An 18,014-nucleotide genomic window follows, 5' to 3' on the forward strand; every position below is an offset into this window, starting at 1 on the left:
TAGAGGAAAGTTAAGGTTGAAAACTGTTGAAATGCAGTACAATAGGAAGAAGATAGTTTTGAGGTGGTCGTAGGAGATTGGATAGTCATAGAGATCTGAGGGGTCCACTGAACCCTGATTATTGCTGCATTTCACAGCTTGAACAGGGGTTATTGGCCAATTTCCTTCCTTACATTCAGGCCCATGACACACTGGCTGAAATATGATTACCACATATTACCCTTGGTGCCTTGTTTAGTTTTTTCAGTATAACTGTACATATGTGATAATTTAGCATCATGTCAACAGAAAACGTGCTCCCTCTTAGTGACAATGTGTTACAACCAAATGCACCACCAGTTACATGCCACACCTTTACTACTTTCATGCTGAATAGATGTGGCACATGTGCTACACTTGTTTGTGTGATGCTTGGGTTTTTCGCAACCTCTCGGACTTAAGATGTGTAAAATTGATGGTTATCATCCCGAGTCTGAAAACTGTTCCAGCACCACTGAATTGGCATAAAGAGCTACACACAATTTGCAAGGAATAGGTTTCATACCTTATTATTTAACGCAAATGTATAATGTACATAGTCTGCTGAAAATGATTTTTTGGGTTGCAATAGTCTCATTCCTGCAAATAACCACAACCACTGCCTTACAAATTCCTTACAGATGGGGTGAAATTGTCAGCAACACAGGGCTACAGAGGGGGAGTGGCTTTCTCTTGCGATGTGAGCATGAGAAGCGACAAGACAGATGATGAATAAAAGAATAAAGAAGTTACGAGGCCCTACCTTCCTGCTTGCTGTGGCCCTTGCACACTGAGTGGCATGATGTTTTTTGTGAAGTAGCAGCCGCTCAAAAGGGAGTTTTTCAAGGAAATTTTAAAAAACTAGAATCAAACAGTCAGCTAGCGGAGCACTTGTCGCTATGATCTTCCTTGTTGAATCCCTGCAAGGCTGGCTAAGCCTATTATACTTTCAAGGTCAACAGAATGACTACCTCCATCGATTGGGTAATAAAAAGGGTATGTACGGGGTAAAAGACAAGATGAATATTTGTGAGTGCCAATCAGTTGCCCAGTGACCCACAACTTCACCCTGAAGGAGACGCCTGGTGCTGCTGACCTGGCATACTGCCTAGTTTGTGCTGGTGTTGCTTTATCTACAGTGGACCAGCAAAGTATGGGCTTGAGTTCATAAGGACTGCTGAACTGGGTTCCACCCTGAGCGCGGTTGCTCCAAAGGCATGTGCACCAATTCCTTTAAATGCTATAATACTTCTATCACACAACCCCACCTCTCTAATGCCATAATCCACACAAGGCTTTAAAGCACTCAGCACATGGCAATACCACCCCAGTGCTTTAATGTGCACCCACCTGCATTCACATCCCACTTGTGTGAATATCTTAGTCTAGTATTGTGTGTGGTGTGTTTGTTCCTTTAGTTGGTTGAAAAAACACAGCAAGTCCGCAGCAGCCAGAAAGCACAGGGTTGTCATAAAAAGTCCTGGACTTGTCATGAGGTGACATCCTACAAGAGTTATGTTTGCACCAGCCTTGGAAAGCATTGCACTATATTTGATGAAGTGTAAGAAGTAGCCAATCTAACAGAAATTATGTTTCTTAATTGTAAAGAGCTTGGCTGGAGTCTCATTTATCAGGTCTTATACCTGGTAAGTGGAGAGCACATTCCCCCCATGTTTTGACTCATTATGAAAAAGCATAGAAGGTTACATTTTCTGCAAGGCACATTGAGTAATGTGCAGATCCCAGATTTTTATTTTATTTAGATCGCTAAGTGAACTATTGATGTAGCAGTTATTGTGTGTAATATCAAAATTCCAATTTCATTCATGTGCCATCTGTGCAGAAGCAATATTTACATATGTGACAATTGAAAGAGAATATTAAAAGTATTTCACGTGGGCAAAGGCTCCCAGAATGCACTAAAAACTGCAGAATTGTATTTGCTATCACTCACACCAAGAAAATCTTGATTCCCGCTCCCCGGCCCGACCCATAAACCTAGCTCTTCGCCCCGCCTCTTAGATTACAGATCAATTAACACATCCCCCCCCTTTAAAGAGGGGGCTGGTAACTGGTAGAAAAGGGCGTGTCAGAGAAAAACATTGCCTCACATGTGCTTACATCTGTTTGAGGGGGGAACCAGGAGAGACGTTGTCTCCAGTAAGCTGTTAAACGGCATTTCTGGGGCTATGTGTGGTTTCTTTAGCAACAGTACTAACAAGGAGCGCATTAATAAAACGGGCCATACTCATTGTAAAGCTGTTTTCTTACTTATTAAAAAATGTACAAAAATGCATAAAGCTGACTTTCACGTTTGATAATTGTGGTGTGGAGAATTAGAAGTTAACTGACTGGGGAAAAGCAATCACCTTGGAATTAGGACAGATTTCGTGGCATTATCATGTTAGACCTCACTCTTGGGATATTTGCGATCAGGGTTTTTTTAGCACTCTTCTGAGGCACTCAATGTCAAAAGCACATCAGTAGAGTCGTGGTGGCCTCCTAATATTTACGATTGTCTGACGTCTACTTTATTATTATTTTTATTTTTTTAGTTTTACTCAATTCATTTCTGTGTAGAGTACAGAAGTCTTCAGCGAAAGACACACGTGATACACATGGGCAGCAGCAGTGCGAGCTACCCTCAGACACCGAGCAGACACCGCAGCAGTGCAACATACCCTACACACAGAAGAGTTACAATACAACTCCCAATTGCACTGCCAACGGGTAGATCAGAAGTTGCAGCGCGCGAGCTTCTGCACCTGCCCGCACGCGCCCAGCTGCAGCAGAGGGAGCTGTTTCACAAACACAGAACAGTCACGACATTGGCGGCGGGGGCAACAACAGTTTCCTCATACAAAACTGTAACAACAAAAGGCAGCACTGCAAGTAGCTCTCGCGCACACACCAACAAAGGGGCATGCCTGTAACCAGCCCACCGGCCCAGCACGTTCCTTCTATGTCTCTTCTGCAGGCCAAGCTGTAAGGCTGAGCACCATTTCTGAGAACACGTGTTTATCCGTGACCCACCCAGTGAAACTACCTGCCAAGAGAACAGGCGCTAGCTGGTACCCTCGGAATCCCCAGCTCAGGTCACCTTGCGATGTTTCAACGAGCCATCACCATAGCATGACATACGATCACGACACAAACTCAGACAGCGCTTTATCTCCCCCACTTGTCCACCCCAGCGTCTCCTCTGCCTCCAAAGGTAAGGGAGAGGTCATGGGGTACTTTCAGTCTGAATAGGGGACCCCACACACGGGGAAGGTGACTGGAGGCGAACGCATCTGAAAGGCCGGCTAGTAACAGCCTCTGCTGAGACACAGTACCGGCTTACTCTACCTAGCACCCCCCTTCCCCTGGGAGAAGGTCTGCCAGACTGATACCTACCACAGGTTACGCCACAGTTTAGGAGCTCAGCGCACAGACAAGCATTCAGGACTACCTAACCGACCCGGGCAACAGTCTCAACCTTACAAATCCTGAATACTGTAGCCCCCTCGGGACAGACGGTCACACGAAACAAGCTCATCACTCAAACAATAGAAGCATGATGTCGCGTTCAGACACAGGTCCACTGCAGCATGACACACTGCAGCACTATTACAGGAGGAGGGCAGGAAGCGCCGAGGAAATAATAGGAGACGTGGATGCCTAAGGGCTACTGTTCGTAGAAGGTCGAAGCAGTACGTTGCCCCCTCGCGGCACTAAACATGGCAAAAGTACAACACAGGATCACTTGCAGCGTTTAGATCTAACAGTCCCCAAAACGTTTAAAAACGGGAACATCTCTAATTACATTAACTAAATAAAATCATTCTTACAAACATGCACGTTTTTCAAGCTACATAAACTTTGACAACACCAAAAAATAACTTTAAATAATGCAGGTGTTGAAGAAAGGATCAGGATGCTCCCCTCTTGCGCCAATTAAGGTCACATGCTATCAGGACCAAAGTAAAGGTTATGCCAACTGCTTCCTCTCATCGAGGGGAACTGAAGGCGAGCAGCAATGACAGAAACCACGGAAAAGATGACCACTGTATAAAAAAAATCCCTATAAGGAAATACATCTCACTCCAAACAATTTTTATGACAAAACCTGAGGGCAGATAGCATTTCAGTGTATTTTTAACATTCCAAACATAAAGTCAAATTGTATCAGTTCCAATCCATTTTCATCATTTCTACCTTAATCTGTGCCTTTAAACCGACCAAATGTTAGTATTTGCTAATCCCAGACAAGGAATCAGGGGCAGGCGTGCAATGCATGCTCGTAATCCCCTTTTTCTCCTGTTTTATACAAAGGCCTGTATTTTCTTGCATCAAAAAATGCAAAATAAGAATTTTAACATATTTGTTGGAAAGGACAGACATCTAGAATAGTGTAATATAAAAAAAAAAATGATCATTTACTAATAAATATTCCAGCCACAATAATAATGTTTTATTTTGCAATTGTACACAATATGTCCTCGGTCATTCAACACTTGACCACTTAACGAAAAACTGACACTTGAACGTAGAAGGAATAACGAACCACCAACCTTCCTACAAAGCACTGTTAATTTTTTTGCACAAGGAAACGCCATTTTCGACCTTAGCATAGCAATATGAATGGCAGGTTTTTAATGACAGAATAACAATCTCTAATATGTTGTTTTTTGCCACTTTATAATTGTGTGTGTTCAAATGAGCATAGAAGAACAAGTCTTTTCTATAGCATTTTTCGTTAAGTAAACCACAGAACAATGCACCAAACTGAAAAGAGCAAATAATTACTTTATCTAAAGAACTAACTCCAACAACTTTAACCCCACACCTAATCACTTTCGATGAGCTATGTTTTGCATATGAATTTCGGTGGAATACACTGACTATGCTTTGAAACACAGCCATAAAATTATTTTATTTCCAGAAAATGTTAATGCCCTCTATTATTAAACATTGTACTACCTTTTTTAAGATCTGCTTTATACCATGACTGGGGTCTCAGATTCCAGCATGGATGGCTTGATGCCCTTCAAACTGCACTTGGACAGACGCTCCGAAAACAACTATTAAGTAAGAAATAGTCTAAGTTGTCTCCCCCTCCCCCCCCCCCCCCGGGAAATCCTCCCCTTCAGTGAGGTCATTATCTTTAAACCTCTTGCAAAGTACAAGAGTCACTCACTGAAAGCTTCTACATCAAAAGACTCAGGGAGACGAAGCCAGTGTTAACTAGTGAATGAATTAAGGGGCAGGCGCTCTTCGGTCTAGTACATGACTAGTCTGCTTAGACTGTCATTATCTCGTACACTATGCACAGCATTAAGAGTTTACGCTCCAATTCTGTGTTTTTTCCCAGTTCTATCTCAACAGGAAAATAAAGTAAAAATAGAAACACAACTCAATCTGCACCCATACCTGGCACAGTATTACATGCTTAACAATCAAATCTGGCATCTTGACGTAAAGTGGATGCTGCTGTCAATTTATAACTAATACCCCATCCACCAGACCAATATTCAATTGCTGCCCTTCTCCTAAATCATTTAGGATGCACGTGTCCGCAGCACCTTTGACATACTGTGATATTAAGATATTGTTGAGCATTACAAGAGGCTACTTCCAACACTTTTCTGCAGGCAGATGTTGCAAGTATACAGAATGTATTTCCAGTTTGTTGTTACTTGTACTACTGCCATTCTGTTACATATTACTGGGTCCACCCTGTGCAAGGTGATCTTATGATACCCTGTCCATAATGAAATACCTAATGACACTGAGCCAGGATCCTCAAAATATGTCAAGGAACAATGTGCCATACACTGGTTAGAAGCAGTACACTGTGATTTAGAGGAAGTTACTAAAAAGTAATAGCTATGCCTTTAAGTTTAATGTATGTAACTACTTGTCAGGTATAGTTTTTTCTCCAATTCTGGGAGACATTTAAATTTGCTTTAGCTAGTTTAATTGGGCACCAGTTTTGTATTTTCTTTTATCTATTTATGTAGCCTTTGCTTTTCTAACCCAGTCACCAATATATCATGTTTCAGCACACCCACAACGGCTGAGAATCAGAATCAGCCTGTCCAAATGAGACTCAAACGGTGAGTATCTGTCAAGAAGGAAAAAGGGTCACCAGAACAATATCGAAAATAAAGAGTATGACCCATAAAGTAATGAGTGGTAATATTAGGATAAAGAGTGGCCTAATACGTTCTTCACATGGCGTTCTTGGGGACTGGGGACATCTACAAACCACAGAATTACTGGAAAACCTTGATGCTACAGGGCATCAATAATCAGTGTCCCAAACACATTTATAAAGCGAAGCCACTCCACTGTACACATCTTCTCAACGCTTTTCTCTTGAGGACAAGTATTAATGATAGAAAGCACATTTTCCTTCACTGATTGTCCAGAGAGAAGTTACTGTACATAGGCACAAACAATATTGGTTTTAATGTGTTTAAAAGTATTATATACATATATACACACACAGTGCACTCGTGTTGCATAAATACAGACATAAGGTTACAAATGCATTAATATAACTTGATATTGTGACTACACAATCAAAATTCAGATCTAAACGTGTCTCCCTAATTGGATCATGGAAAAGTCGCCTCATTCCCCAGTGCTTCATCTGCACAATTTAAAGCACTTATGAAAAGTAGCAAATATTAATAAGAATGGGTAATTAAATGTGTAACCTAGGAATCAACGGAGATGAGCTAAAGAGTTAATGGTGTTACAAGTACACCAACAGAAAACATTAAAATGTATTAATTTAGCCATACTTCTAAATGAAAATATGCAAGTCGCCACTCAGACAGTTTTAAGAAAGTTTTGCTCTGTAAATTACTATGTAAACGTTGTTTGTGTTATAATTACTTACATATAATGATCTTACACTACAAATGACCGCACCATTGAAACAATGGGGCTATAGAGTCGCATTTAAGAAATAGATTAACATCATATAAAAATGTTAGAAATTTTATGTAACGGAATTTACTATATCTGCGTTTACTAAATTACTGGTTTTCTAAAGGACTGCGTACAAGATGTTTGCAATAAATTAACAAACTGCATTCATTTTCAATACGTTAGAGACTCTTGCCTGAGCCTCGAAACGCATCTTCCGTAGATCCCTCCAGAGGGATGGAGAAATGGTACCCGGCTCCGCAAACACTGCCGGTTGCAGGTGTGGGATGCTATTAGTGCCCGCCGGGGACTCCAGAGACCCTGCTCGGCCCGGATTTAAGGGAACTGGAAGCACAGGAGGTAGGAAGGGGCGCTGCAGTCCCCACTGAGCAGCAGATTCCCCAGGGGCTGCAACCTGTTCACTTGTTCTTTCTTACCTTTCTTCTCTTGGTCTCCCGTCACACTCGGCGAGGAAGATAAGCAGCTTTGTGTCTGTGGCTCCAGGAGCTGCTCTGCACACACGCACGACTGGGGCTGCCTCCTCGGTGCACTCAACCAATCCAGCCTCCTCGCTCAGCGGCCAAACGGACGGCTGCTGCTAACCCAAGCCGAGACCAACGAGCCCATCACGCGCACGCGCGAGGAACGTCACTCGGTCGCGAGTACTCCTTGACAATTCCCGCCTCCATTGCCACTGTCACGCGTACAGAATCAGCGCCGCCCCCCTGACAGTGACACAGTTGAGGGACAAGGGTTGCGAGTCTTTTAGCCTCAGTGGCGCCCATGTTAAATAGGGCTGCAACACCGCAAATATACATTTAACAAATAAACGTATTATATTTAATTTGGAAATGTGTGTTGGCTATTTAGAACTTAAACATGCTTAATGGTTGTAACAATTTGTTGAATAAGTTATATGCACAGACACACCTTAAGGCATTCTATGGTTTAATGCCTCCTTTCAAAGATGGCCGGCCCATTTACCTTCAACGAGAAAGTTTCCTCGAGAAACTTTACTATTTGTAGTCCAGTTATCGTTACCTCGATATTTTGCTCTGCAAGCCTCATCTTCGACCAACCAATACGTTTTGTTTCAAAGTTCGCCTGCGAAGAACTCAGAAGTTCGTACATCTTTTAATGTCCCTTTTGTATTTTTATTTTTTAGGTGTGCAGGACTGATGGATTAATTATTATTCAGGCGCAAACCACTAGTGAAGGGAACTTAGGGCCAGATGTATCAAGCCTTTTTGCATTCGCAAACTGTGCGAATGCCCGTTTGCAAATGCAAAAATGCCTTCCAGTATTTATGAAAGGCATTCGCAAAGCAAATTTAAGGAATCGCTAAAATAGCGATTCCTTAAATTTGCAAGCCCGTTTAGAGAATCGCAAACTGCGATTCTCTAATTAAGAAATCACAAATAAGGTATCCTTATTTGCGATTTCCAAACCACATATATCAAGCAATTCCTTAATGCAAATTTGGCATTAAGGAATCGCAATTACCAGCAAGTCAAACTTTGTGGTAACCATGTGCAAATTTTAAAAATGCATTAAAAATGCATTTTTAAAATTGACATGTAACGCACACATGCCCCTTTGGCATGTGTGCGCCTTACATGTCCCCAAAAACTTTTTGGGGTGCAGCACAGGGGGCCTTAGGCCCCCAGCACCCTGGGGTTTTGCATTTCCAAAATTGCGAATTCCAGTTAGGAATTCGCTATTTGGGAAATGCAGAAAAATCGCAAATATAGGCCTATATGCCCATATGTGCGAATGGGGGCTGTATCGCAATTTGCAATTCGGTAATAGCATTTGCGAATTTTAAGAAATCGCTATTACCGAATCGCAAATATAATACATAGCATTTTGCAAATCAGAAATAGCGATTTCTTAAAATTCGCTATTACCGATTCGTAAAAGGCTTTTTTGATACATCTGGCCCTTAACCCCTTCGCTGCCAGGCCTTTTCCCCCTCAGGTGCCAAGCCTTTTTTTGGCTATTTGGGGCAGTTCGCGCTTAGGCCCTCATAACATTTTGTCCACATAAACTACCCACACCAAATTTGCGTCCTTTTTTTCCCAACATCCTAGGGATTCTAGAGGTACGCAGACTTTGTCTGTTCCCCTGAAGGAGACCAAGAAATTCGCCAAAATACAGTGAACTTTTCGGTTTTTTAAAAAAAATGGGAAAAAAGGGCTGCAGAAGAAGGCTTGTGGTTTTTTCCCTGGAAATGGTATCAACAAAGGGTTTGCGGTGCTAAAATCACCAGCTTCCCAGCTTTCAGGAACAAGCAGATTTGAATCAGAAAACCCAATTTTTCAACACAATTTTGGCATTTTACTGGGACATACCCCATTTTTATGATTTTTGTGCTTTCAGCCTCCTTCCAGTCAGTGACAGAAATGGGTGTGAAACCAATGCTGAATCCCAGAAACCTCAACATTTCTGAAAAGTAGACAAAATTCTGAATTCAGCAATGGGTAATTTGTGTAGATCCTACAAGGGTTTCCTACAGAAAATAACAACTGGAATAAAAAAATATTGAAATTGAGGTGAAAAAAACAGGCATTTTCATTTGCTGAAATATAAAGAGTGAAAAATAGGTATCAAGAAAACCTTTATATTTCAGAATTGGGCACAAGATAAGGTGTTGAGAAGCAGTGGTTATTTGCACATCTCTGAATTCCGGGGTGCCCATACTAGCATGTGAATTACAGGGCATTTCTCAATTATACGTCTTTTTTACACACTGTCCTACATTTGGAAGGAAAAAATGAAGAGAAAGACAAGGCGCAATAACACTTGTTTTGCTATTCTATGTTCCCCCAAGTCTCCTGATAAAAATCGTACCTCACTTGCATGGGTAGGCCTGATACTCGCGACAGGAAACGCAACATGGTCACATCACATTTTTACATTGAAATCTGATGTGTTTTTTGCCAAGTGCCTAGCTGTACATTTTGGCATCTAGCTCAGCCGGCACCTAGGGAAACCTAGCAAACCTGTGCATTTTTGAAAACTAGACACCTAGGGGAATCCAAGATGGGGTGACTTGTGTGGCTCTCACCAGGTTTTGTTACCCAGAATCCTTTGCAAACTTAAAAAGTTGGCTAAAAAAACTCTTTCTCCTCACATTTCGGTGACAGAAAGTTCTAGAAATCTGAGAGGAGCCACAAATTTCCTTCCACCCAGCGTTCCCTCAAGTCTTCCGATAAAAATGATACCTCACTTGTGTGGGTAGGCCTAGTGCCCGCGACAGGAAACTCCCCAAAAAACAACATGGACACATCACATTTTCCCAAAGTAAACTGACCAGTCTTTTGCAAAGTGCCTAGCTGTGGATTTTGGCCTCTAGCTCACTTGGCACCTAGGAAACCCTAGCAAACCTGGACATTTCGTAGAACTAGACACCTAGGGGAACCCAGGACAGGGTAACGTGTCGGGCTCTTAGCACCCAGAATCCTTTACAAACCTCAAAATTTGGCTGAAAAAAACACTTTTTCCTCACATTTCGGTGCTGCGAAGTGCTGGAATCTAAGGGGAGCCACAAACTTCCTTAAACCCACCATTTCCCCAAGTCTCACAATACAAATGGTACCTCACTTGTGTAGGTAGGCCTACTGCCCGCAACAGGAAATGCCCCAAAACACTACGTGGACACATCAAAATGATCAAATGCAAAACTACCTGTTTTTGCATGGTGGGCACCTGTGTTTTTGGTCCTGGGCTCAGCAGCCATCTAGGAAAACCTACCAAACCCAGACATTTCTGAAAACAACACACCCGAGGGAGTCCAGGAAGGTGTGACTTGCGTGGATCCCCCAGTGTTTTCCTACCCAGAATCATCAGCAAACCTCAAATTTAGCTCTCCTCGGTCTCCCAATAAAAATGATACCTCACTTGTGTAGGTGGGCCAAGTGGCTGTGATAGGGACGAGCCAAAAACATGTCGAAATTGAAGGGGAACCAAAGGGGGACCAAAAGGAGGGCAGAAATGGGAAACAGTAATGTGCCCCATGGCTGACTCCCCAAACAAAACACACACACACACCTATTCCTGGTGCCTAAGTGGTTTCTGCCCCCCCCCAGGGGCAGATCAGCCTAATAGAAATAGTCTCATCTGCTCCCCAAGGGGGCATTAAATGACCTAAAATAAATTTGTCCCCCAGGGTAGCGACCCTTGCCTATAATTAGGCCGATCTGCCCACGGGGGGGGCAAAAACCACTAGACACCAGGGAATTTTTTTATATCTTATACTTACGTATAAGGGGAGCGGCCCTTTGGGCAAGGGCCGCTCCCCAGGGGGGCAAATAATTTTTAGGCCGTTTTTGCCCCCTGGGGGCAGATCGGCCTAATATAATAATAATAGAAAACCCCTAGACACCAGGGATCATTTTTGTTGTTGTTTTTTTTTCTTTTATGTGTAGGGAACGACCCCTTCGGCAAGGGTCGCTCCCTGGGGGGCCAAATTGTTTTTAGGCCATTTCGGCAGATCAGCCTAATATAATTAGTCCGAAACCACTGTACACCAGGGATTGGTGTGTGCGTTTTGTTTGGGGGGCTGCCCCTTGGGCAAGGGTTGCTCCCCATGGGGGCACATTACTGTTGGCCATATCTGCCCCCCTTGGAGGCACAAAGCCCACCAGAGACCAGGGAAGATTTATTTTCAAAATAAGAGGGTGGGGGTATGGCCATACCCACACCCCTAATAAATGGGGCCAAAGTTGTTCTGCCCACCAGTGGGGCAATTACCCCAGATCCACACCCTGGGGGGGGGGGGCAGAAAGTCTACTAGATGGCATGGAATTAAAAAGATTACAAAAAAATAGTGGGGTGGTGGCTACCAACCAGTATGGGCCTTGTTATGCCCCCACCCCAACTGAAGTGGGTAACAGCCTTTCAGCTGTCCCCCTGCACAATAAAACATTTTATCCCACGGCAAGCAAGAAGACATTTGATTATTTTGGGTTTTGGTTTTACATTTGGGCCATGAGAGCTTGGTAACTCTCAAAAACGTCCAACTTGGAATGGTGAGGGCTGCACTTTTTTGACTTTGGGACGCTGCCATGTAGAAAAATCCACAAGACCCAGACACATCTGAAATCTAAACATCTGGTTGATTCCAGGGTGGTGTGCTTCACCTGCATCCCGCACCACTTTCTTACCCACAATGCCCTGCGAACCTCCAACTTTGCTGAAAATCACACATTTTTCCCACATTTTTGTGATGGAACCTTCCAGAATCTGCAGGAATCCACAAAATTCCTACCACCCAACATTGTCCCATCTATACCGATAAAAATTGTGCTGCACTTGTCAGCCGAAAAATTGTTTTTTTCAAACTGCCCTTTTGGACCCACTTTGGTTCCCCCTCAATGTTGACATGTTTTTGGCTCTTCCCTGTCACAGGCACTTGGCCCCCCTACACAAGTGAGGTATCATTTTTACTGGGAGACTGAGGGGAACGTTGGGTGGTAGGAAATGTGTCCACGTGCGGTGATCCCACACAGAAATGTGGGAAAAAAGTGTTTTTTTTAGCTAAATTTGACGTTTGCTGAGGATTCTGGGTAAGAAATCATTGGGGGATCCACGCAAGTCACACCTTCCCGGACTCCCTCGGGTGTCTAGTTTTCAGAAATGTCTGGGTTTGGTAGGTTTCCCTAAATTGCTGCTGAGCCCAGGACCAAAAACGCAGGTTGCCCCCCCCCCCAAAAACAGGTCGTTTTATATTTGATAATTTTGATGTGCCCAGATAGTGTTTTGGGGCATTTCCTGTCAGAGGCACTAGGCCTACCCATACAAGTGAGGTATCATTTTTATCGGGAGACTGGGGGGAACGCTGGGCAGAAGGAAATTTGTGGTTCCTCTCAGATTCCAGAACTTTCTGTCACTGAAATGTGAGGAGAAAGTGTTTTTGTAGCCATATTTTGAGGTTTGCAAAGGATTCTGGGTAACAAAACCTGGTGAGAGCCCCACAAGTCACTCCATCTTGGATTCCCCTAGGTGTCTAGTTTTCAAAAATGCACAGGTTTGGTAGGTTTCCCTAGGTGCCAGCTGAGCTAGAGGCTAAAATCCACAGGTAGGTACCTTGCAAAAAACACCTCTGTTTTCTTTGGGAAAATGTGATGTGTCCACGTTGTGTTTAGGGGCATTTCCTGTCGCGGGCGCTAGGCCTATCCACACAAGTGAGGTATGATCAGGCAGCAGAAATGCCCACTAGATCGCACGCTGACATCATCAGATGTCGGTTGGGAGGGGTCAGGGGGTGAAGGGGAAGCGATTCCTCTTCAATCCTTGCCCTCAGGCCCCTGGGGCACCCTGGAATCGGCCTAATATAATAATAATAGAAAACCCCTAGACACCAGGGATCATTTTTGTTGTTGTTTTTTTTTCTTTTATGTGTAGGGAACGACCCCTTCGGCAAGGGTCTCTCCCTGGGGGGCCAAATTGTTTTTAGGCCATTTCGGCAGATCAGCCTAATATAATTAGTCCGAAACCACTATACACCAGGGATTGGTGTGTGCGTTTTGTTTGGGGGGCTGCCCCTTGGGCAAGGGTTGCTCCCCATGGGGGCACATTACTGTTGGCCATATCTGCCCCCCTTGGAGGCACAAAGCCCACCAGAGACCAGGGAAGATTTATTTTCAAAATAAGAGGGTGGGGGTATGGCCATACCCACACCCCTAATAAATGGGGCCAAAGTTGTTCTGCCCACCAGTGGGGCAATTACCCCAGATCCACACCCTGGGGGGGGGGGGCAGAAAGTCTACTAGATGGCATGGAATTAAAAAGATTACAAAAAAATAGTGGGGTGGTGGCTACCAACCAGTATGGGCCTTGTTATGCCCCCACCCCAACTGAAGTGGGTAACAGCCTTTCAGCTGTCCCCCTGCACAATAAAACATTTTATCCCACGGCAAGCAAGAAGACATTTGATTATTTTGGGTTTTGGTTTTACATTTGGGCCATGAGAGCTTGGTAACTCTCAAAAACGTCCAACTTGGAATGGTGAGGGCTGCACTTTTTTGACTTTGGGACGCTGCCATGTAGAAAAATCCACAAGACCCAGACACATCTGAAATCTAAACATCTGGTTGATTCCAGGGTGGTGTGCTTCACCTGCATCCCGCACCACTTTCTTACCCACAATGCCCTGCGAACCTCCAACTTTGCTGAAAATCACACATTTTTCCCACATTTTTGTGATGGAACCTTCCAGAATCTGCAGGAATCCACAAAATTCCTACCACCCAACATTGTCCCATCTATACCGATAAAAATTGTGCTGCACTTGTCAGCCGAAAAATGGTTTTTTTCAAACTGCCCTTTTGGACCCACTTTGGTTCCCCCTCAATTTTGACATGTTTTTGGCTCTTCCCTGTCACAGGCACTTGGCCCCCCTACACAAGTGAGGTATCATTTTTACTGGGAGACTGAGGGGAACGTTGGGTGGTAGGAAATGTGTCCACGTGCGGTGATCCCACACAGAAATGTGGGAAAAAAGTGTTTTTTTTAGCTAAATTTGACGTTTGCTGAGGATTCTGGGTAAGAAATCATTGGGGGATCCACGCAAGTCACACCTTCCCGGACTCCCTCGGGTGTCTAGTTTTCAGAAATGTCTGGGTTTGGTAGGTTTCCCTAAATTGCTGCTGAGCCCAGGACCAAAAATGCAGGTTGCCCCCCCCCTCCCCCCAAAACAGGTCGTTTTATATTTGATAATTTTGATGTGCCCAGATAGTGTTTTGGGGCATTTCCTGTCAGAGGCACTAGGCCTACCCATACAAGTGAGGTATCATTTTTATCGGGAGACTGGGGGGAACGCTGGGCAGAAGGAAATTTGTGGTTCCTCTCAGATTCCAGAACTTTCTGTCACTGAAATGTGAGGAGAAAGTGTTTTTGTAGCCATATTTTGAGGTTTGCAAAGGATTCTGGGTAACAAAACCTGGTGAGAGCCCCACAAGTCACTCCATCTTGGATTCCCCTAGGTGTCTAGTTTTCAAAAATGCACAGGTTTGGTAGGTTTCCCTAGGTGCCGGCTGAGCTAGAGGCTAAAATCCACAGGTAGGTACCTTGCAAAAAACACCTCTGTTTTCTTTGGGAAAATGTGATGTGTCCACGTTGTGTTTAGGGGCATTTCCTGTCGCGGGCGCTAGGCCTATCCACACAAGTGAGGTATGATCAGGCAGCAGAAATGCCCACTAGATCGCACGCTGACATCATCAGATGTCGGTTGGGAGGGGTCAGGGGGTGAAGGGGAAGCGATTCCTCTTCAATCCTTGCCCTCAGGCCCATGGGGGAGTGTTAGTGCTCCACCCGTGGGCCAGTGCCAGGATGTGATAGTTAACTCCTCGGCACAGGAGCACTGCGCCCAGGACGTAATGGTTACGTCTCTGGCACAGAAGGGGTAAACAAAAAAATATACACTCCCAATACTTATCAAATCAAACACATTTCAATGTTAAGACCTTTATTGCAATGTTCTCACTTTGCCTCTAGAATTTGTAAGGGCATCAGATAAACTGCAGTCCCATTTTGTAAATTGCAAAGTGGAGCTGAGAGTTTTAAATGAATGGCCTTCATAAAACTATATCAATAAATAGACTTGTGTCATACTTTTTACCATTGCTGTAGAGCAGTGGTCCCCAGCTTGTGGTCCGGGGACCTCTGGGGCCCACAATACCTCCTCAGGGGTTCAGTGACTGCTTAGAAAAATGCCTCAGTGGGAGGTCCCCGGATTCCAATTATGATTCAGTGGGGGTCCCCAGGTTCCAGTAATGATAAAGCAGGGGTCCACAGAAGTCAAAAGGTTGGGAACCACTGCTGTAGAGGTTTTTATGTTTCAGTTGATGATCACATAATTCTGTGTGAGGGATGTGTCATGTGACGAATTACAACTGGAAAAAGTAGGATATATCTGTTTTCCACCTGTGTGGGATCAGTTTTCTAAAATTGAGTGTTTAATTTATGAAAAATCCAGTTTATGCTAATTTAAGTTAGTTTCACGCCTTCTTCCATTTTGGATAAGACATCTGTTATAAGGTGATGAAAGTAGAATTAGGTTCCCTTACTCCCCTCAGCCCTTAGAAGTAAGCAGAATTAGTATGTTCCACTTCCCCCTGCCTTTAGAATGTTAGTCCATTCCTTCCGTTATCCTGTAGTCTGCCTTAGAATGATGAGCTGTGGAGAGTGGAGACTGAAGGAGAGAAGTGGAGAATTGGATACGCAAATAAAGTCTAACTACTGGAACCCACATGTGTGCTCTTTATAACAACATCATAGCTTACCATGTGCCCACTGTTGTTATTTTCTGCTGCAATAAAGAATTGTGCTCTTACACTGAGAAGCTGAGATTTCCCAAGTCACACTCAACTTGATGTACTTACTAATCAAGGACAATCTAGCTGTCCAAGACCCAATAACATACTGTGTATCAAGTCACATCACCTGAATAGACTTTAGGGACTTCTGAATCTAATGTCGTAGAATTATGAGAGGATCTTTGAATGTATTATGTAGGAAAATGTTTCTTCTTGATTCTTCCCCATTAGTGCGTACCATGTGAACCATGTTCTGTGTAGTGAATGTATAAAATCCTTTATTCAAAGTCCTACAAAAGGACCTGCTTTTCTCTGTCAAGAGAGGCCACCTTTTCCCTTTCTTATAAGGTGAATAAATGCTGGATTTTCTGTAGAGGTTTACTGAGTTCTTCTAGTATTCGATGAGTCCAGCTTGCATATTTCTTTTCCTATATTCTTGAGTAAACGTTTAAACTTTGGCCTTTGTCTCCTATTCTTAATGAGGATGTTTACAGTCTTATTCAATTGCATAGATTTAATTGAGGAAAAAGGGGTCCATCAGAGAGCCCCAAAACCCATATAGGGACTTCACCCCTTCCGGTCCAAGCTGTTGGAGTGCATTGAGAATGGGAATGAGATACAGGATAGCACTATGGTGCCTGTACACAGTGCACTCAATGGGTATTCCATATGACTTCAGCTTGGTTAATAAAAGGAAAAATAAAACAAAAATGGATAGAGCACTTGATTTAATCTAACCACTGTTAATTACTTGGGCCATATCCTAGTCCATCGTTATTTTGGCCACTATGCCACCTGAGATTAGATCCAGCCACATGCAGATCAGCCATGGTCTTGCTCCAATAGGAACAGTCCAACCCAAACTGCCAATGAACTGAATCAGAACATAAGCAACCCTAGATGGATTTTGGTCTATTTGAGCTTCTTCAGTTGGGTGCTTCTTGATCCCATGCTCATTGCACCAGAGGCCTCAAGCTATACCCCACTGATGAGAAATAAGTAGAGGGGACAGGCCTAGCAGTTTGGACTGGACTGTTTATTCTGGAGCAGTACAAAAACTGATTTGCATAATGTGGGTCACTGTCTAGAATGGCACTGTGGGTGAAAAATTATGGTTTGAAATGCGGCCAGTGGCTGAGATTAATTCATGCATTCCTTCAATCACCTTGCTGTTTTTGCAGTAGACACAGTGATGTATATGCCCAGAAATGGCTTCCCTGCTGACTGTGCCAAAGGAATCAAGCTATACCTCATTTATGAGGCCTAAGTGGGGCAAAACAAGTCTGGGTTTGCTTATGTTCTGATCCAGAGAGCACCTGGCCTGGACTGTTCCTATCGGAGCAAGATCTAGACTGAATTGTATAAGGTGGGCCTCTACCTAGAATGGTGCAGTGGGTAAAAAATGAGGGTCTGGAAAGGGGCCCTGAGTGACTGGCTGTGGCTGAGATTAATTCAAGCATTCCTTCCATCAACTTGCTAATTTATTTGGTTAATAAAAGGGGCTGCTTGAGACTCTTAGAGGTCTTCTAGGGCATGTTGAGTTACACTCTAGACCAGTGTGTGCCTTGTTAAGGAGTCAGGCCTGGGAGGCCCAGTGAACTGCACTGTTATAAATATCTCAATACTGCTGAAGTATTCATCCTGCCTGCACTGCCATAAGGGCTTTGTACATGCCGCTATTGCTGCTCACTGGTGGCGCTCCTGCTGCTCTCCACAGCCATGAAATTCAACCAGTGAGTGTGCGCACACATAGGGTGAGCT

At 43.8% G+C, this 18,014-nt stretch overlaps 1 protein-coding gene across 1 annotated transcript in view; it reads right to left on the reverse strand.

Moving 5' to 3' along the window:
* Positions 1-7,635, reverse strand: part of ADARB1 (adenosine deaminase RNA specific B1) — a 770,933-nt gene extending 763,298 nt beyond the window's left edge. The window contains exon 1 of the mRNA XM_069225700.1: positions 7,374-7,635. The gene's annotated coding sequence lies outside the window, so the exon portion shown is untranslated. The remainder of the gene's footprint in view (positions 1-7,373) is intronic.
* Positions 7,636-18,014: the final 10,379 nt, after the last annotated feature.

This window comes from Pleurodeles waltl, chromosome 3_1, assembly GCF_031143425.1.
Source record: "Pleurodeles waltl isolate 20211129_DDA chromosome 3_1, aPleWal1.hap1.20221129, whole genome shotgun sequence".
Lineage (NCBI taxonomy): Eukaryota > Metazoa > Chordata > Amphibia > Caudata > Salamandridae > Pleurodeles > Pleurodeles waltl.